Source organism: Dermochelys coriacea, chromosome 7, assembly GCF_009764565.3.
Source record: "Dermochelys coriacea isolate rDerCor1 chromosome 7, rDerCor1.pri.v4, whole genome shotgun sequence".
Lineage (NCBI taxonomy): Eukaryota > Metazoa > Chordata > Testudines > Dermochelyidae > Dermochelys > Dermochelys coriacea.
Window position 1 is genome coordinate 20758062 of NC_050074.1, and position 21599 is coordinate 20779660.

A 21599-nucleotide genomic window follows, 5' to 3' on the forward strand; every position below is an offset into this window, starting at 1 on the left:
CCATCGTGGATTTTGCTTGAGTAATGACCCCAGAAATTGGCCTTCATGTGTCTTCTGTGCCATCAACTTTTACTCAGTCCATACTCTCGCAAAACTTTTAATTTGCAATGACTCCTGCATTTGTGTTGATCACTATTTTAATAGTTCTGGAGATATAAGCCTTCTTCTTACAAATTTGACATTTGTTAGACAAACTTCTCTCTTATCCCCTAAGTCAAAACCGTGCCTCATTTCAGATAATTTGAAGAACATTTTGTTTATTTATTTGTAATAAATAAATAAATAAATAAATAAAAGGGCAGGTCATTATTTGAAAACATAACAACCCTATTTGCTCCTACTCATATTCCTAATGAGCACATTTCACAAAAACTGTCAGATTGTGTGCTAATTTGTTGAATACATTTTTAACAATCCACAATGTGCCTGGATCTTCTTTGTACTTGCCTAGTTCACTTAACTAGTGAATTCCTGATTCTTTCATCCTTACAGAAAACCATGGATTCTTGCCCACTACCAACACTGTGCGAAAGGTTATACGAAGGTACATGCAATAGCCAGGGGGTGAACGGGAAAAGTTAGAGCAAATGTTCTCAGACTGACTCGTAGTTGTTTTGTTCTACAAAACTGGCTTAGGGGGAAGTTTTGGGATTTTGCAAGTTCCGCTGGGGAAGTTTGTGAGATACTTAGAAACTCTGTACATTTCCATGGTAAGTTCTTGCTCCAACCCTTGTAAACTTGGCTGAATCATCAAATGTGCATGTGAATCATTGTGCAACCTGCACTGCTTCATGATCAGTAGGAAAACTACAGTGCAGTTGAGAACAATTCTGTCTAACTCAGCAAGATGCCATTTGTTGTTATGCACCATGAAATAAAAAAAAAATTGCAACAAGCTAAAAAGAAAAAAATAACTGAGGTTTGCAAGGAGGAAGTAACTTGCTTGGGGGTTGGGTGCCCAGCTAGAAAGAGAGATCTGCACAGAAATAGAGAGGAAATGAGAAGTCAGTTGCATAAGTGAAGTTAAAGAAGTAAAATAAAAAATAAAGAACAGTTTTGTGCATCATGAGGCTTCTTCTTCACTTTCCATTAATGAGACAATAGGCTCATCCACTCTGTGGATAGAAACAGGACCATGAATCCTGGGGGTCCAAACAAAGCTAAGCAATGCAGCTGGAAGGAGGAGGAGGATTTAAGAGGAAGAATTGTTCGATGGGTAAGGCACTGGACTGTCCTTGAAGAGACTGATATACAATTCCTGGCTCTGCTACTGACCTTTGTTCAACATATTTGTTGACCTTTGTTCAACATTTTCATTAATGATCTGGATGATGGGATGGATTGCACCCTCAGCAAGTTCACGGCTGACACTAAGCTGTGGGGAGAGGTAGATATGCTGGAGAGTAGGGATAGGGTCCAGAGTGACCTAGACAAATTAGAGGATTGGGCCAAAAGAAATCTGATGAGGTTCAGCAAGAACAAGTGCAGAGTCCTGCACTTAGGACGGAAGAATCCCATGCACCGCTACAGGCTGGGGATAAGCGGCAGTTCTGCAGAAAAGGACCTGGGGGTTACAGTGAATGAGAAACTGGATATGAGTCAACAGTGTGCCCTTATTGCCAAGAAGGCTAACGGCATATTGGGCTGCATTAGTAGGAGCATTGCCAGCAGATCAAGGAAAATGATTATTCCCCTCTGTTTGGCACTGGTGAGGCCACATCTGGAGTATTGCATCCAGTTTTGCCGCTCCCCCCTCCCACCCACACAGAAGGGATGTGGACAAATTGGACAGAGTCCAGTGGAGGGCAACGAAAATGGTTAGGGGGCTGGAGCACACGACTTATGCAGCCGTGGAGTCAGATGGAGGGAACAGGGGGAGCGATCCAAAAAAGAAGGCGTCACCTGCTGCGGCGCTTTTACTCACCCGGTGGTGCTCCGGCGGCCAGCCCTCACTCGCCCCGGGTGTCTTTGGCACTGAAGGTCCCGCCGCCGAAGACCCGGAGTGAGTGAAGGTCCCGCCGCCGAAGACCCGGAGCGCCACCGGCTGAGTAAAAGCGCCGCAGCAGGTGGCGCCTTCTTTTTGGATCACTCCCTCTGTTCCCGCAACAGGGGAAAATTTAAAGGGCGCCAAGACATTGACAAGGCAACACTTGGGCTCAGTGGGGGAGTGGCCGCTGCTCCGCTCCCCCCCTCCAGCTACACCACTGGACTTATGAGGAGAGGCTGAGGGAACTGGGTTTATTTAGTCTGCAGAAGAGTGAGCGGGGATTTGATAGCAGCCTTCAACTACCTGAAGGGGTGGGGGGGGGGTTCCAAAGAGGATGGAGCTAGGCTGTTCTCAGTGGTAGCAGATGACAGAACAAGAAGCAATGGTGTCAAGTTGCAGCAGGGGAGGTTGGATATTCAGAAACACTATTTCACTAGGAGGGTGGTGAAGCACTGGAATGGGTTAACTAGGGAGGTGGGGAATTTCCATCCTTAGAGATTTTTAAGGCCCAGCTTGACAAAGCCCTGGCTGGGATGATTTAGTTGAGGTTGGTCCTGCTTTGAGCAGGGGGTTGGACTAGATGACCTCCTGAGGTCTCTTCCAAACCTAATCTTCTATGATTCTCTGCGAACTTGGACAAGTTGCTTAATCACATGTGGATAGTGATCTTTCCCTACCTTATAGGGGAGTTGTGAGGATAGATTCACTGTGGGTTGGGAGACCATATAAATAGATAATTAGCTTGAATATTGAATACCAGCAATATACTCCTCACAAATGATCTATAGACCAAAAATTATTGGGTAAATCCCTTTCTCTACATAATTCTGAATAAAGAATAAATTTGAGAAAGTTGCTAGCTGCCTCTTGGAACTTAATGAATAAGAAAACAGGCAAAATTCATTGAGTAACATCTACACATTTGCTAGGGATAAATTCTCCCCTCAGATCTGAATGACAGCTTACGGGCTTGATGCTGTTACTCCCTGCTGTTACTCACCTGAGTAAAGGCTTTCAGACTGGGCCCACTGATTCTCAAATTATGCTCTATTGACCTGCATTGAACTCTTGATAGACAGGAGGAGAATATTACTCAAAAGAGACATCTTACATTTCTTAATTTAAATAAAAAGATCCAAAAACTTAATGCTGATGCTATTAATAAACTTCTATACAGGTGCTTTTTGGCATCTTTATTTTCACAGATTTTTACAGATTGCTCTGCTAGCAGAAAGCTTGTTCATGATGCTTTGATACTTCTTGAAAAACAATGGCACGTTAGAAGTGGAATTAGGGGCCCAGTTCTAGATTAATTTATACTGATTAAGTCAGTGGCGTTGCATCAGTGTATGTGCGAGCAGAATCAGGCTTAATTATGCACACTCAGAAACAGGGCATGCAAGGCTGCATCCAGTGTGTTACCCAGCAGAATCAAGCAACTACAAAAGAGGAAGAGAGTGCAGAGGTTATTTTTATGGGTTCTTCAGTGTGGATGCAAATGCCTTAAAAGACTGATCAACTTTCCCTGGATTCTAGAAGTGGCTGCAGTGAAATCTACCTAATTTGTTTAATTTCGGAAATCCTGAGATTTAAGAATCTGTGTGTTATCCCAACTCTCCAGCTAGCCTGCAGAGACTCTGGCCTGGCTACTAAGTGACCCTTAATAAGATTAATGTTTTAGAAAAGCAAAGCATGTGGGCGTGACTCTCTCCCCCCCAGCACCGCCTTTTGTGGCATATTAGGATAGATTTTGTGCATGTATGGGTTGCCCTTGACTTGGAAATAGCAATGACAACATCATAGAGATTTTTGGTCTTCATTCTTCTTCATCTGGTCATTTTTTGTAGTTGTTGCTGGATTGCTACAGGTTATTCATCTAGCAATTAAATTGCTTTTGGTAATTCAGGTAATTTGTAGACCTTCCCCTTTGTTGTCACTGCAGTAAAACACCTGGTGCCACAGCTGTGTGAGTCAATGTAGCTCCATTGACTCTGATGGAGTTATACCAATTTACAGCAGCTGAGGATCTAGATCATGATGTCAATAGGAGAGCAGGGGAGTAATTGGGAGCAAAGATTGGGTTACTTTGTGATGGGGATTGGATGAAATTGATCTTGTAGTGCACCTAGCACAACACGTGAGCCTGGTTAGTCTGGCCAAATGCTGAGCTGTGAATTGGGTATAGATTGATGAAGCAGGAATATTGGTAGCATTCTGGTCTGGACCAAAAAACATGCAGTCTGTGATCAGTGAAATCCACTTTAGTAGGAGAAACAGGAAACACCGGAAAAGTCAGTGAATTGAGACAGCCAAATGACCATCCTTTTATCTTCTGGGAATTTAAACTCTCTAAAGATTGGGCATAAGATTATAGTGATTTTTAGTGAGGGAGGTTCAGTTTTTTGGTTGTGGGGTTTGTTATTTTCTTCTTCTTTGTCATCTGTCTATATCCTAAGAAGAATTCCCAGGTTGGAGTCCATGTAAGTAAGCATCAGCTTTCTAAATCCATAGACAAGTAGCATTAAGGCAGATCAGTACTTGTATAGAATACTTTCAAGAAACACTAAATGCTGGTATTTTGGGGTCTGATCCTACAAACATGTTTTAACTTGAGTCATGCCATTGTCTGCAATGGGCCTGCTCATTGTAGGAAACACTAAGATCAGTATGAAGTGTTTGCAAGACGGGGCCCTGTGTTTGTAAAGTATTTGGAGATCCTTCAGGATAAAAAGCTTTGTTCTGTGTAAGTTTACAATAGTACTGTTACCACAAGTACTTAATCTTACAAACATTGTGTGTTTGGGCTTCCAAAGTGCCCTGCGCTGGCCTAACTGTGGCCCCATTAAAGTCAGTGGGAGCAAAATAAGTCAATGCTGTGTTTATGAAAATCCCATATGTCAAGTATGTATGGCTCCTAAGCACAGAACAGCTGCATGACTGTTAAACTCCCTTTGGGGTTTCAGATTAGGGGTCAATATATGTGAGGAGAAAGGGCCATATCCCTGCCTCCTCCTCTCCTTTCCCTGTCCCCTTTGTGGCACCACATGCTCTCAGGGGAGAAAGGAGGTATCAGGGGCTGCAAATCTACCCACCCCTTGCACAGGCAGTGCAAATGGAAAGAAGCTTCTTATTTCTCCTCACTCTGCAGTGTGCAACCACATATAGACCAGGAAGAATTTAGCCTGGTCTATATATCTATATGGTCTAGCCACAGGGAAGCATTTCTCTGACTTCAATGAGATGGGAGAAACCAAAGGTAAGGGCAAAGTAGTAACAGACTCCTCATTCTTTAGTTTCAGACACACACAAGGCAATTTTACACAGCAAATTGCCACAGCCCAAGTCATCTCTTCCAGCAGCAGCACACAGAGATGTTCTGCACCCTCCATGAGCAGGGCAGAAGTCCACATAACAAAGAAATGATTGGTGGGGAATCCCCATGGCCCCATGACAGGATAGCACTGGCTTTATTACTAGCAGGATCTTCCAGCTCAGCACATTTTGCCGTGCTGTAAACAGAAATTGCCTCTGGATATTTAGAACAAGGTACAGTATTTAGTTATGGAACGGGTGCTAATCTCTCCATAGTGAAGGTCAAAGTAAGCTTTCTATTATAAGCCCTGTTTAAAACACACATGCACCCCAGCCTCTAACTTTAGCAGAACAAAATCCATTGACATGCTCCATATGTGATGCAAGGCCAGAGCAGGAGCTCAAGGCAAATGTGACAAGTCAATTATGAGCTGCGAGAGTCCACAGCTAGAGCGTGGCTTTAAACTCAGCCCTGAGCAAGGATGGTGTGGTGGCAGCATCACCCCAGGAGTAACCCCACCAGGCAGTGGGCCTCTGACACACCTGTCTGAGGGAGAGTTCTCTCCCTGCTTCCCTGTTGCAGGGGGCAATAACTTGCTCCTGGCCTATTCCAACAACAATTACACCTCCCCCGCTGAGCTCACCCCAAAATATTTTAAATACAAACGTTGTGGCATTACCATGCCACTTAAGGCCATCACATTGCTCATTCTGCATGTTTCATCCTTTCCCCCTACCTTTTGTCTGTGTGACAGGGCTGAGCTTGCCAATGGTGCAGCCTAGAGGTCAGGTCACTGGGTCCCAGCTCTTCCCTGGCTCCAGTGTCCCTTGGGAGACATCATTCAGACACTATGGTATGTCCCCCTTCCAGTAGGTAGCAATTCAGCCCTCCAGCCAGGTCACCAGTCGAGTCCACCCCCATTATGGGGTAACCATGTCCAACAAAATGTATGTAGCCCAACATCCCAACAACAGAAAGGGTATTCAGCCAAACTCCAGGCCCCTGGGGGTTACGCACCCTTTTCTCATGGCTTAAAATGTCGCTATTCCCCCTTATTTCCGGGACGAGAGGTTTGTTCCCCCTTCACAAGAGAGTGCTTAGTAGGTGAGTCCAGGCCTTGCTAATTCACAGGGCTCCAGCCCAGGGCCCTACAAAAGGCAGCGATAGCGAACACCCCAGAGTGCTTTGAGACTGCCTCCCTTGGCCACTTCCTACCACATTATTCCACGGCATGATCAAAGCCTCACAGATGATCCACGAGAAGGGCTCCCTAGTGTTAGGGAAAGGCTAGTCCCTCCTCTAGGGCCTGGGGAGGCTGCTATGTGCAGCCCTCTCCCCTGCAGCCAGAAACCTACTTCAGCCTTACTCAGGCAGTCCCAAAACAAGCCTCTCCTACCTACCCCTTGTCACTGGGTCTCTTTTAAGGAGTCTGCTCCAGCTGGAGGAGAAGCTTAGGTGGGCCCGGAACTGTTCCTTAACCCCTTCTGTCCCAGTGTAGGGTTAAGACACCCCATCACAGTCTATCTTGTCTCTTTAGAGTGTAAGCTCTAAGGGGCAAGGCCTGTCTCTTGGCCCATGTCTGCCCAGTTTCTAACACAGTGGGGCCGCAATCTTGGCTGGGACATCCGGGTACCCCTATAATACAAATAATTATAAATAGACCTCAATTTAATGTTACAGAGGGCAATTTATTAGATGTCATTAAACTTGAAAATTGATTTCCAGGACAGGGGGACTTTGGGAAGATGGTTGATGCAGCTCAGATGCTCTTTCCTTCTTTGATTTTTGTGTGTTCCTAGGGGTATGGGTTATCTGTTGGCTTTGCTGATAAGTTTATCAGTAGCTGAGTGTAACACCCATTTCATTTTTACTGTATACATGGGGCCTGTTTCTCGGGTTGGTAAGATGGGGTTTAATGCCACTGTGGCATTTAATTTCAGAAAGGGGAACTATGCAAAAATGAGGAGGCTAGTTAAACAGAAATTAAAAGGTACAGTGACTAGAGTGAAATCCCTGCAAGCTGCATGGACACTTTTCAAAGACATCATAATAGAGACTCAACTTAAATGTATACCCCAAATTAAAAAACACAGTAAAAGAACTAAAAAAGAGCCACCATGGTTTAACAACCATGTAAAAGAAGCAGTGAGAGATAAAAAGGCATCTCTTAAAAAGTGGAAGTCAAATCCTAGTGAGGTAAATAGAAAGGAGCATAAACACCGTCAAATTAAATGTAAAAATGAAAAAAGAAAAGCCAAAAAGGAGTTTGAAGAACAGCTAGCCAAAAACTCAAAAGGTAATAACAAAATGTTTTTTAAGTACATCAGAAGCAGGAAGCCTGCTAAACAACCAGTGGGGCCCCTGGACGATCGAGATACAAGAGGAACACTTAAAGATGATAAAGTAATTGCGGAGAAACTAAATTAATTCTTTGCTTCAGTCTTCACAGCTGAGGATGTTAGGGAGATTCCCTAATCTGAGTCGTCTTTTGTAGGTGACAAATCTGAGCAATTGTCACAGATTGAAGTGTCACTAGAGGAGGTTTTGGAATTAATTGAGAAACTTAACAGTAACAAGTCACCGGAACCAGATGGCATTCACCCAAGAGTTCTGAAAGAACTCAAATGTGAAATTGCAGAACTATTAACTATGGTTTGTAACCTGTACTTTAAATCAGCTACTGTACTCAATGACTGGAAGATAGCTAATGTAACGCCAATATTTAAGAAGGGCTCTAGAGGGTGATTCTGGCAATTTCAGACCAGTAAGTCTAATGTTAGTACCAGACAAATTAGTTGAAACAACAGTAAAGAATAAAATTGTCAGACACATAGAAGAACATAAATTGTTGTGCAAAAGGCAACATGGTTTCTGTAAAGGAAGATTGTGTCTTACTAATCTATTATAGTTCTTTGAGGGAGTCAACAAACATGTGGACAAGGGGAATCCAGTGGACATAATGTACTTAGATTTCCAGAAAGCCTTTGACAAGGTCCCTCACCAAAGGCTCTTAAGTAAATTAAGTTGTCATAGGATAAGAGGGAAGATCCTTTCATGGATTGAGAACTGGTTAAAAGACAGGGAACAAAAGGTAGGAATAAATGGTAAATTTTCAGAATGGAGAGGGGTAACTAGTGGTGTTCCCCAAGGGTCAGTCCTAGGACCAATCCTATTCAACTTATTCATAAAGGATCTGGAGAAAGGGGTAAACAGTGAGGTGGCAAAGTTTGCAGATGACACTAAACTGCCTAAGATAGTTAAGACCAAAGCAGACTGTGAAGAACTTCAAAAAGATCTCACAAAACTAAGTGATTGGGCAACAAAATGGCAAATGAAATTTAATGTGGATAAATGTAAAGTAATGCACATTGCAAAAAATAACCCGAACTATACATACAATATGATGGGGCAAATTTAGCTACGACTAATCAGGAGAAAGATCTTGGAGTCATCGTGGATAGTTCTCTGAAGACATCCATGCAGTGTGCAGCAGCAGTCAAAAAAGCACATGGGATGTTAGGAATCATTAAAAAAAGGATAGATAATAAGATGGAGAATATCTTATTGCCCTTGTATAAATCCATGGTACGGCCACATCTTGATAACTGTGTACAGATGTGGTCCTCTCATCTCAAAAAAGATATACTGGCATTAGAAAAGGTTCAGAAAAGGGCAACTAAAATGATTAGGGGTTTGGAACGGGTCCAATATGAGGAGAAATTAAAGAGGCTAGGACTTTTCAGCTTGGAAAAGAGGAGACTAAGGGGGGGATATGATAGAGGTATATAAAATCATGAGTGGTGTGGAGAAAGTGAATAAGGAAAAGTTATTTACTTGTTCCCATAATATAAGAACTAGGGGCCACCAAATGAAATTAATGGGTAGCAGGTTTAAGACAAATAAAAGGAAGTTCTTCTTCACTCAGCGCACAGTGAACCTGTGGAATTCCTTGCCTGAGAAGGTTGTGAAGGCCAGGACTATAACAGGGTTTAAAAGAGAACTGGATAAATTCATAGAGGTTAAGTCCATTAATGGCTATTAGCCAGGATGGGTAAGGAATGGTGTCACTAGCTTCTGTTTGTCAGAAGGTGGAGATGGATGGCAGGAGAGAGATCACTAGAACCCTGTTAGGTTCACTCCCTCTGGGGCACCTGGCATTGGCCACTGTTGGTAGACAGCATACTGGGCTGGATGGACCTTTGGTCTGACCCAGTATGGCCATTCTTACGTTCTTATCTAAGATAGGGTTTATGCCAGTGTAACTCTATGCCCTTGCCATGCTATTTCTTTCGCCCCACTTGCCCCCTATGCCCTGCCTGGGTGAGATTGTTACACAGAATGCTGGCTCTGTTGGCACCAGAGAGCTCCTCCATACTTGAGGAACTCACAAACTGGCAAGAGGTAGCAGCTTGGTGGGCACTTTGTGGAAAGTGCAAATGTGGAAAATGTGAATCAGACTCAACGTCTTTGTATTGTTTAGATGAACCGAGATTGGTTTGTCAATATCAGCAGATAAATATTACCTTTGACTGAAATTCATTTCTGATGCGGAGGGTCTTTCAGTGGCCTTCACAACACTTAAGCCCAGCATTGGAACTCGGCAGTGCAAATGTAAGCAGAGCTGCTACACAGAGATGTCTGAATATCCCCTGGATGCTGCTGAAAGGGTCTCCATGTCAACCATGAATAGACTGATGCAAAGGCAACAACAGGCATGGGAAGGTGCCACAAGAACCATGTTTATGTGCACACATTAGTTCCAGTACCCTATGCAGAGGATCTGGGCTTATAGCTTGTCCCCAGGAAGAGGTGTAGGTTCACCCCTCCCAGCTCGCCTGCTCTTCTCCCACGCACCGCTTGATCATTCAGGCTGTCTGTAGGAGGAATATATTTCACCCTTTATGAGTGCATATTAATCAGAAATGAATTCCAGAACAGAAGGCTCACTAACACCTTATGTTGGTTCAGTGATAGCCAATCTACTCTGGAAGCCATAGAGAAATCAGTTAAGAATTATAGGAATCTTACTAACAAGCCATAACAGCGTCTGGGCACACATTGGCAGCAGTGTTATACCCCACCCTTAACCAAATATTTCATGTAACTTCCTGGGAGCAACAAGGCAGCCAAGAACCCCTCTGAAGTGAAACACACAGAACTGAAGTGACTAGCTACTCTGTTTTTAAGTGCACAAGAACTCTAATTTTAAAAAATGCACAAAGTTCAAAATGCCAAACCCAGATGGGCACATATCCATCAAGAGACAGATGGGCTTGTGGCCAACTCAGAGGGCTAGGATTCAGAAGATCTGGACTCTATTTCTGATTGTTGCACAGATTCCCTGTGCAAATTAGGTCAAATAACTTAACTTCTCTGAGCCTCAGTTTCCCCAAATATAATCTGAAGGCAATGGAACAAATGCCCCTGCTGTTACTCCCCTGAAGTCAGTTATGCCCTGGCTAAATGTGGTCATCTGGCTCAGGATCAGGGGGCTTGTGCTGTAGAGCTAAAGCAGTGGAGACATTTGGGCTTGGGCTGGAGCCCAGGCTCTGAGACCAACCCCTTCACAGCTGATCCAGGCCAGCTGGGGCTGTGCCATGGGTCTTTTATTGCAGTGCAGACATATCCTTAGAGTCATAGAGTTTTAGGCTAGTAGGGACTATCAGATCATCTAGACCAATTTTTCCCCAAATTTTTGAAGATCGCGCCTCCCTTTACCCATCTGTCCCCTCTCCCACCCCCGGCCCCAGTCCACCAGGAGCCAGGGCTGGGAATGGGATGTGGCTCCCGGGGGGGGGGGGGGAGGATACATGGATGGGGTAAGGGGGCTAAGGCTGGGACTGCAGTTGGGGGTGGGTCTGGGGCTGGAAGCGGGGTCAGGGATGCAGCCAGGGGCAGAAGTGGGGCTGGGAGCTGGAGCCATGGCTGGGGGCAGGGCCAAAGCAGAGCTGGGGGTGGGCTGGGGCTGGGTGGCATTACTTCCCCTCCCCCCTTAGGGGCTGGCCCTCGCCCACCACAGCCCCCTGAATGTCCTTCATGCCCCCCCCAAGTTCTGGTCTGATCTACTGTGACCTTTTGTGTATGACTTAATGTTTCTTTCCTGCTCCCATTAATATTTATAAAGTCTATGAATGGAAGGCAGTACATGTAAGTGCAAAGCGTTATTGCTTGGAGTTTTGCAGTCTAGGTGGAGGTTGGACAGTAATTAGATGAGGTAGACAAGATGTGCTTTGGTTTACTTTAATTCGCTGTTTTTGCTACATTCAAAAAAAATCCATAAAATTGTTTTGAATGAATGTTCTGACAACCTCAGGCTAGGAACATTTCTAGGAAAATTGTAGACATGCTTTGTTCCTGAAGCTTGGAGAGTGCTGCTTGGCTGAGGATACTACAGTGCCAATATGTTTTCATCATGAATTTGAATGTGCCCTCTCCAAATGCAGAGGTATAAATAGCCTTCATAGTTACTACAGTTTATCTTGACCTTGTTGCCCATCAGTCTACATGCTTACTCTGTTGCCGTGCTGCAGCCTTATTGCTCTAACCTTGAACACTTAGAATCATAGAATCGTAGGACTGGAAGGGACCTAGAGAGGTCATCTAGTCCAGTGACCTGCACTCATGGCAGAACTAATTATCTAGACCATCCCTGACAGGTGTTTGTCTAACCTGCTCTTAAAAATCTCCAATGATGGAGAGATTCCACAACCTCCCATGGCAATTTATTCAAGTGCTTAACTACCCTGAAAGGAAGTTTATCCTAATGTCCAACCTAAATCACCCTTGCTGCAATTTAAGCCCATTGCTTTTTGTCCTATCCTCAGGATAATGAGAACAATTTTTCTTCCTTCTCTATGTAACAACCTTTTATGTACCTGAAAACTTATCATGTCCATCCTCAGTCTTCTCTTTTCCAGACTAAACAAACCCAGTGTTTTCAATCTTCCCTCACAGGTCATGTTTTTTAGATCTTTAATCATTTCTGTTGCTTTTCTCTGGACTCTCTCCAGTTTGTCCACATCTTTGCTGAAATGTGGTTCCCAGACTGGACACAATACTCCAGACTTAACACTATTCAGTCTGCTGGGTCATGCAACATTTGTTTGTGGGATTTGGTAAAGGTAAAGTTATGTTTAGCAAAATCAGTGCAGATTGCTATCAAGATTGCAAACTAACTTCAAATGTGACTTTATATATATCATAGGCATGCTTTCTTTTCTAAGGGTAGTAACTTGCAATGATTCCTACTGATGCTTGAAGAAGGATGAGACCAATAGGGAAAATGAAACCTCTTTAGAGGCGTTAGATATATTTTTAGAATCACATGTCTGCCACTGACAATATTTTAGACAAAATATATGCCTATAATACAGACTTTGAACTGTACTCAACATTATGAAAGTGAGATTGTTTTTAGTGAGGGTTCCATAAACAGAGGAACAAAGCTGGAACAATTTGTAGATGTCATCAAAGATTGGAATTTTAGTTATTTTTATAATGCAATCAGCACTGACATATTGCCTAGCCATCAACCTCCATTCCCACATTAAGAGGTGTATAGTAAGGTGATTTCAATGGGTACTTCATCAGATCGTTTATCCTTTACTATTGCTCATGCCTCTGGAGTCAAATTTTCAATGTGCCTCTAAAAATGGTACAGCTATTTTTGCATTAAAAATTCTGCCTTTGCATGCATATTATGAAGAAAATGGAAAGAAAGCACCGGAGAAGGAGGATTGACTCATGGTAAGGACAAAGGGACTATGAGGAAAGACACATGAAGTTCTATTCTATGCGCTGCTACTGATGGCTTGGTGACATTAGGTAAATCATTTAGCCTCTCTGTGCCTCAGTTTCTCAAGCAGTAAAAGAAAAGATAATCCTTACCTCCCTTTATAGCTTGCCTTGCAATATCAGGTAAAAGGCACTATTTAAGTGCAAAAGTCATGTGGTAACATTTTAGAGACCTATTGAAAGTTTGCCCCTTTAGTCTTTGTTTATGAAAAACTTCTTGACCTCAAGATCTGAAGTTGGCCCTCTACAATTTTTTTCCTTTGTGACGTTTTGAATAGATTCTTGGGCGGTAGGTGTTAAAGGCCAGGGCAAGCTAAGCCACCCCTGACCCAGACTGTGGTCCTGCCCATGTCAGCTTGGGTCCACTGGTGGCCAGAGACAGCACTAGGCCCAGCAGCCCGGCCCGGTGCTTGGGGGAGCCGACAGCTCAGCTGGGTGCATAGGCTGGTGCAGCACTTGGGTGGGGGGGCTGGTGGCTTGGCTGGGCACTGGGGCCAGCCTGGCACTTGAGAGGGCCTGTGACTCGGTCTAGTACTGGGGTCGAGGGCCAGCAGCTCAGCCTGGTGCTGGGGGGGCCAATCAGTGTGGCATGAGTGGGCGGGCCATGGCTCCTCTGGCTACAGGGGTGTATGTCTCAGGGCTCCTCTGGTTACGGGGGGGCGGGGCATTGGGGCTTTGGCATGCGGGGGGTGGCAGGGCATTGGACGGAAGGGGTGGGGAAGCGGGCTAGCCTTCCCGCAGGGAGGGTTCACCTGTCACATATGAATAGACTAATACAACTTTGCACCTTCCCCAAAGATACTGAAGATATTTATAAAAATACAAACCATATTGAATTACTAAGCTTTACAACACTTTGCTCTGGTAAGGATGTATTATTATGCCCATTTTGCTGATGGGAAAACTGGCAAGTGAACTGACTTGCTTGGACCATCAGGAATGAAACCACAGCCTCATGGCTTTTAGTCCTGTACCTTAAACATAAGATAATCCTTCTTCTTAAGAGGGTTACTTACCAGTTGGGATGCACACTCAGCAGCTGCTCTGCATTTAACCATGTCCATCATATTTTGCAAATGGGTAATCAAAGAGGTTTGAGATCTTTAGGCAGGGGATGTTATGTTCTATGTTTGTACAGTGTCCAGAAGTATGGGGCCTTTAGGTGCTGCTGCAATATAACTGTATAATAGGCTAAATAGGGCTAAATTCAAATCTACTGACACATGAGGGTTCAGTTTGCACCCTTCTGAGCCCAAAGGGATAGCTGCACTGCTTGGGAGATATACATGGGGAATCAATGGCAGCAATTCTGCTCCTTCCCTCACCTGGTAATTACAGCAGAAAGGGCAGCTTTACAATCTGATGATGGCTGCTATAGAAATGTTTGGATATGGTAGATCTAAGATCTTTGCATTCTAAGTTCCACATTGTCTTTTGGATCAGCGGTTTGTGGTCATTAAAGGTCACTCTATGCTCTTCTGGAGAGTGACGATGCATAGCCCCCCGCCTTCTGATTAAATTACAGTTCCAGTAACTTTTATACATTTAGTGCATTCTGCTTCTACAGAAAACTTCTGCAGTTTCAATTGCATATGTGTATTTTTCACTTGCTATCACAAACTGCTGTAGAGCTTCATCATTTATTGTTAAACAGCAGCCACGTTTCTGCCCAGAGGTGGCGGCATTTCAGAAGTGGAGGAAATTGCTGTATCTACAGTATGGTCAACATTTTCAAAAGTGGTCACTGATATTGGGTGTCTAGTATGAAATATCTAATAGCAGCCTAAGTGGTTTACCAAGGTCAAACAGGCTATCTATGGCAGAGCCAGGTTTAGTACCCTGGTCTCTGGAATGCAAATCCTATGGCCTATCCTTCTTCTAGTCCATTTTTCTCTTGATCAGTGCAAGATTGTTCTCTCAGTAATTTTTCCAAGAAGCCCAAATATAGATCCCCATAGCATATGTTTTAAGGGGTCCATAATCTTTGGGTATTTGATCTAGTTTCATAGATTGCAGGCTCCTACAACCTCAGATTTCATAGGATAATCTCATTAGCCAGAATCACGGCTGTCCCAGTCATAGAGGCAGTTGCCTAAGGCAGCACAATATTAATTCAGTGACTGTTTAATAAATGAATTGGCTGCAGGGCTCAGAATGGTGGGCAGTTGCCAGTTTCTTCAAGAACAACAAAAAACCTTGTAGATGATGATGATGGTTTAAGACAAGCCAGCTGGTTGAAGCTGCTAGCATTGAGCTCTCCTGCTGCCCTTTTGAAAAGGAGATGCTCCTTTCTGCCAGTTTTGACGCAACTCTACTGACTATTAGGGAGTGAAAGGAATAGTCATGGATGTGAGTGTCTCCTCAGATGGTAATGACCTTAGGGCACATGTGGTCTTTGGCTACACATGAATGTTTCCTATTAATGTCAATGGGAGCCATGCATGCATGCGTCTAACGGCACCATTTGACCTCTTCTATTAGCCACAGGGATTTCAAGCTGCTTTGCAAACTGCTTGGGCAACCTACTACATTAAGTAGCTTTTGGCCGCAGTGATCAGCAGGACCTTGGCAGCCCTATGACTGATGCACCTGAAAGATTTCTGATAGAAGGGCCTAAGAGAATACTAGGGAGAAGGAAATAACAATTAAGTTAATTAATTAACTTAATCTAATTAAGTTAGCAAAGTGCCTTGGAGAAAAGTTCCTTACTTCAATGGTATCATGACATTTCCAACCCATTGTAAGTAACAGCAGCAGGGGGATTACAGGGAATGAATGCAGGGAATTTACTCTGTCAGAAGAGAAAAGACATGTGTGAAATTTACAACTGATTTCTTCCTTACAACTAAATCATGTCAGTTTGGAAGACTTACTAAATATTCTTAGCCACTAACATGTCTTTATTTTGACAGCTGAGGAGGTAAATCATCCTCCTAAACATGGTGGAAAACGCCACTGGCCTAGCATGTTTCATTTCATTACTATTATTTATTAGTTGTATTCCTGTATCACCTAGGAGCCTTAGCTAGGCACAGGACCCCGCTGGATTCCCTGCATCCAGTACAAATGTAAATGCATTATTCCTATTGACATACTGTGCTTCGCACTGAAAAAAGATGTCTTTCTCATTTTATTTCCATCCTCCAATCTCTAAGATTTGAAGCTTTGAGTTTTATGTGTGATAAATTGTTTTTTCTGAGAGAACGCCTTTCAATACACTGCCTGTTTAATAATACTAATCCTTCCACTTAGGGCACCTTTCATCCAACCATTAACTAAGCTCTGCAATATCCCTGAAAAGAATATATTGTTATACCCATTTCACAAATGGTTAAATTGAGGCCCTCGAGATATTAAGTGCCTTACCAAAGTCATAATTCAAATTAGTGGCAGAGTTGGGAACAGAACTCATGGATCCTGAGTCTGACTCCTACTTGCCTGCTCTATCCACTGGACAATACTCATTCCCTTGTCTAAACACTGAAATGGTGTGGTTGACCTGAATTTCCCATCTGAATTAGACATGACCAGTGCCGGAGACATCTGCCCTTTCTATGATGGCTTCAAGAAAGAATTTCTGAAAAGCTAATTTATCTTGAATTGAAAGCCTGAGAGGCTGTAATATTGTTTAGGAAATAATTTCAGGAGTAGATGGAATCCAAAGATCCTGCATTATTAATGATCATTCATTTTTAATTTACCCTGCTGGTTACTAACCACAACTGGTAGCATTCTTCATCCTAACTCACCATGTTATGAATGACAACCTGAAGAGCATGTTAAAAGAACGTAACCTCATATAACGAGACGCTGTGAATACTAGAGTTGACCCTGAACCAAAACCTTGGATCCGAACACTTGCGGACTTTGGATCTAGTTCAGACTCATCTCTAGTGAGTGATACTTCCAGAGTTAAAATAGGAAAGTTGTACCAAATAAAAGCCCTTTCCATGTGTGTATTTTTCTTCGACTCTGGGAAAAAATCAAAACTGACGAAACTATTGTGAAAGTTTTCTGATCCATTCTGGCTGCTGGGGAAGCCTGGGGAAGTCAAAGTAACACAATGGCGTGTTGTGTGGTGTTCCCTCCCACCTTCTGCTTCTGTCCCTCACTCCAGGAAGAGTATATAACATAAGGATGGCCACACTGGGTCAGACACATGGTCCATCTAGCCCAGTATCCTGTCCTTTGTCAGTTACCAGTGCCAAATGCTTCAGAGGAAGTGAACAGAACAGGGCAATTCATCAAATGATCCATCCCCTATTGTCCAGTCCCAGCTTCTAGCAATCAGAGGTTTACAGACATCCAGAGCATGGGGTTGCATCCCTGACCATCTTGGCTAATAGCCATTGATGGGCCTATCCTCCATCTAATTATTTTTTGAATTTAGCTATATTTTTGGCTTTCTACTGCTATGAGCTACTTCTTTAGCTCAAGTGATAGAAGACCTGATGATGATGAACCATGATATGGGTGATTATATAGGTAACCTTGTAGCAGAGCATTTACTCCCCCAATCTCCTTACCAGGGATAATTCTCCTGCTCCACTGGTGGTGAGGAAGTTGATAACCTGGGTGGGGAGATCTCTTTCCCTCTGGTGGTAGACAGGACCAAAGCAGGAGATAAGGCTGGCCCAGGAGTTGCAAAGCTTGCACTGGGTCATGGGTCCCCAGGTGGCCTCTTGTTTGGCTTGTTCTTGAGATTGGTCCTAAAAAAATGAGTGTCTAAAGAGGCTTTTAGAACAGTTGTCTGTGCCCATTTCCTCCCATTCGTTATCAAATTATGAATTCTGGCTTCCTACTCCTGTTGGCCTCACTTCTTCCTTGCTACCATCAGACACCATTAGGTAGGCTTGGGGATCTGTGCTCTATGACTTTCATTTGATCTTCACTACATTTGCTAATGGCATCGTGCTATATCCAAGCTGCCATGTGAGATACTAAGCCGTTTGTAGGTATGACATTATAAGGAGGAAAAACTATTTTTTGTTTGGATAAAGAATAATAACTGGTTCTTTCTTTCCCTCTGTCTCATGCTATTAATAAAATGCATGTGAGGAATATACAAATATACAACATGTGTGGAGCTCATCAACATAACTGATCCCTGGTTAGAATACTTTCCATGCTGTGTGTCCCCATATAGCCCATCTTTCATGAACATGTGACCCAGAAGAATGTGTCATCAAGTAGTCACCAGACTGATGAAAAAAATTCAAGGGAAAGCAACATAACCTCTTCTTTCAACCTGTATTGAGCTTACTGCTAATGCTCTCTGTAAGCTACTGTGACATTAAAGAGAAGTTGGCAGCTTAGATTTACTCTAATTTTACATTTTGTAAAATAGGCTTTTATAAAATCTAAGATCCTTCCACAGCTTACCAAAAAAAAAATCTAAAAAAGACTAGGTTTTTAAAATAAATAATTATTCCTTTGCAGTGTCTGAAAGCCAAAGTTGCATCTTTAAGATGCTCTAAATGAAAATGACTATTAATGTAAAACTGACATCATTGATTTGATTCTTTTTCATTGTGCAAACTGAGAGAAATACAAAAAAATAAACCAGGCATGAAAGAGAAAAGTATGCTGGATTTTTAAAATTCCTCCACTATTCATAATCAAGTGTGTTGTTAGAAACACAGGGTAACAAAGATGTTTGGTTGTGAGGTGTGCTTTTTAATTAGACAATCTCATTTTAAGTCTGATGTAAACATTTCAAATCTGGGACATTCAGACTGAAAGATGAAACTCCATGAATAAACTGTTTTGTCTAGAATAGTAGACTGAAGAAAGAAAGAGTTCAAGAAGATCACTTAAGTGATGTAAGCCATCATCTTGCCAATGCAAGATTATTCCCTATGGTATATTTGCTAGTGTTTTATCCAATCTAGTTTTAAATGTCTGAAATGATGAAGCTAGATGTAGAAGCTGTTCCATTCCCTGCAGTGCATGAAATGTCCTCCCAATCTCTGTGCATCATATCCTTCTAAAACCCATCTCTTTCTTATAGCCCACAAGTAGTGAGTTATCCTGTTTAAACAATGTAGCTATCAGGATATGTACCTACTAAATCATATCTCATTATTGCTATAACCCTTACCCTATTCCCCCTTTTTGTCTTTTACTTTCCCTCACTGTGTTAGGTCTAAAATTAGGTTGTCAGTACTTCAGGGCAGATATCACCTTATGTGTTTTCACATGTTCTGTAAAGCACCTCACAGGGTTTTGTGCACCACACGTTCACTCCATAGCCATAATAATATGAACTGAACAAGGGATGAGACAGAGGAAGACAAATCATTCTGAAGGCTCTGATGCCAAGTTCTTTGGAATCCATGGCAAAAATCCCATGAGGTCAATGGTGCAGGATCAGGTGAAAAGGGGCAGATCCTATGAGGTGATGCTGAGCAACTCCTGAATGGGGTCAAACATCCTCAACAGCTACTGACTTCAATAGGAGTGTGGTGCGCACAGCACTTTGTAGGACTGAGCCCTAAATCCACAAAAAAATTATCACAAGAACCATAAAACTCCTCAAACCACATGTCATTTCCCATCATGCAAAGCATTAAGAGATCTTGATGTTACCGTATATATATTTCTTTGCAAGCATAAGAAAGACAGAACAAAAAGAGTTAGATTGAGTCACAGCAGAGAAATGTACCTTCTTGAGGGGAGATAAACCTATTTCACCAGGTGCAAATAATCTTCAAAAGATGACGAAGGACTGATCTATGCTATATTTGTTTAGCTACTTTGATATGCAGTACAGATTTATCCTCAGTTTCTTCAGCTTTTGGTCAGTGTTATCCCTTGTTTTACATAACAGCAGAAGAACATTCCATTGAGTAACAGAGTCCTAGTAAAATATCTTCAAATAGCTTAAAATAGACCTTCCTTGTATAAATACATTTCCTCCATATCTTCCCCACCAAAGCAGATTCAAAGGCATAGAAGATTTTTTTAGAACTAAAGTGAGAGAAAAACTTGGTTTCAAAACAATCCACAGGTCTCTGAAAGTCAATTTAAAAGATTATTACCATTTACAGCTAGGCGGCACAGTTAGGGTTAATGATATGACTCTTAATTATACCATTATAATTAATTATACTGGCATCTTTAAAAAAGAATGTGTATAAGATCATAAACAGACTAGATACATAAACTTTCTGAAAGGGTGGTTTAGGTAGTAATAACTTGTGAATACTGTAAAGAAATGAAGGGAATGAAGGGGCTTAGAGAGAATTAATTAATTAATTAAGTAAAATGACATGAAGATGCCCTCATGCAAGCTCTCTGCTCTTCAGATTCAGAAAGATTGCCCCAAAAATAGCTTAATAATTAGGAAAGCATGAAGGCTGTGACAGACTGGGGACAAGACTGTCAAATTGGGAACTCCACTTTGTTTCAGGGGCTCTACTTTATATTGTAATCTTTAGTTTGGAGTGTGATCTTGATGCTAAATTGCAACCTCTTTTGTAGATTGGAGCATCATTTTGTAGCAGGGGCTTGTCACCTAGTGGAAAGACTGTGTCTAACCAGCTATGACAGAGCAATCAAGGGACATCAACACTGAATGACCCTGGCCTATTGGAACAATGGGGTTTCTATCAATAGGGCCACTGACTTTGAATGACTTTCCACACAAAAAACAGACAGGAGATGGGGGCTGGAGCCCAGAACTCCCAGGACTGAAGCTCTTTGGACAAAGGATGACAGAGCCTGTTCTAAAAGAGGGCTGCTTCTCTAAGCAAGGGCCAGACCACTGCAACATGCAAGATGACCAGACAGTCTAAGGAAGACAGGAAGGGCTTCCTAGCCTGAGGACACTGACCAAACCCACAACTCAAAGGAGGGGTGAGATCAGACTCCGGGGGTTGCATCAAGGCTTTTATTGTTTTTCATAGATCTGTAACTCTCTAGTGCTTTCAAGATTAAAGTTCCTATTGCCTTTGCTAGCCTGTGTTCCTTACTTGCCTTCCATATGCTCCCTGAAGGGGTTAATTGGGAAGCTCAGAGCACCCACAACAAGGTGAAACTCTGAGGGACCATGTATAAGGGATTTGTGGGAGGACTAGGGCACTAGTTTGGGGGCCTAAGATAGTCTCATTGAAGGGTCCCACTGCCCAAGAAAGGTATCAGACACAGGGTCTGCACCTGGGAGTGTTCCTGAGAGACCCAGAACTAGGAACAATGATCAGTCATTATCCAGACCCAGGGGGCTTGCAAGCACATGGAATTCAATGGTTAGGTCCACTCCCAACAGACTGGTGTCCATCCAGACAGAGGGACAGAGACAGGAAAGGAAGTATTTCTTCACACAATGCACAGTCAACCTGTGGAACTCCTTGCCAGAGGATGTTGTGAAGGCCAAGACCATAACAGGATTCAAAAAAGAACTAGATAAATTCATGGAGGATAGATCCATCAATGGCTATGAGCCAGGATAGGCAGGAATGGTGTCCCTTGCCTATTTGCCAGAAGCTGGGAATGAACGACAGGGGA

At 42.9% G+C, this 21599-nt stretch overlaps 2 long non-coding RNA genes across 2 annotated transcripts in view; one reads left to right on the plus strand and one right to left on the minus strand.

Moving 5' to 3' along the window:
* LOC119858506 overlaps window positions 1–21599 on the minus strand; it is a 198326-nt gene that overhangs the window by 23177 nt on the left and 153550 nt on the right. The window lies entirely within an intron of this gene.
* LOC122461174 lies at window positions 3851–21049 on the plus strand. Its single transcript, XR_006282957.1, has 2 exons — window positions 3851–4467; window positions 20577–21049. It is a non-coding gene; the product is annotated as an uncharacterized LOC122461174 (long non-coding RNA).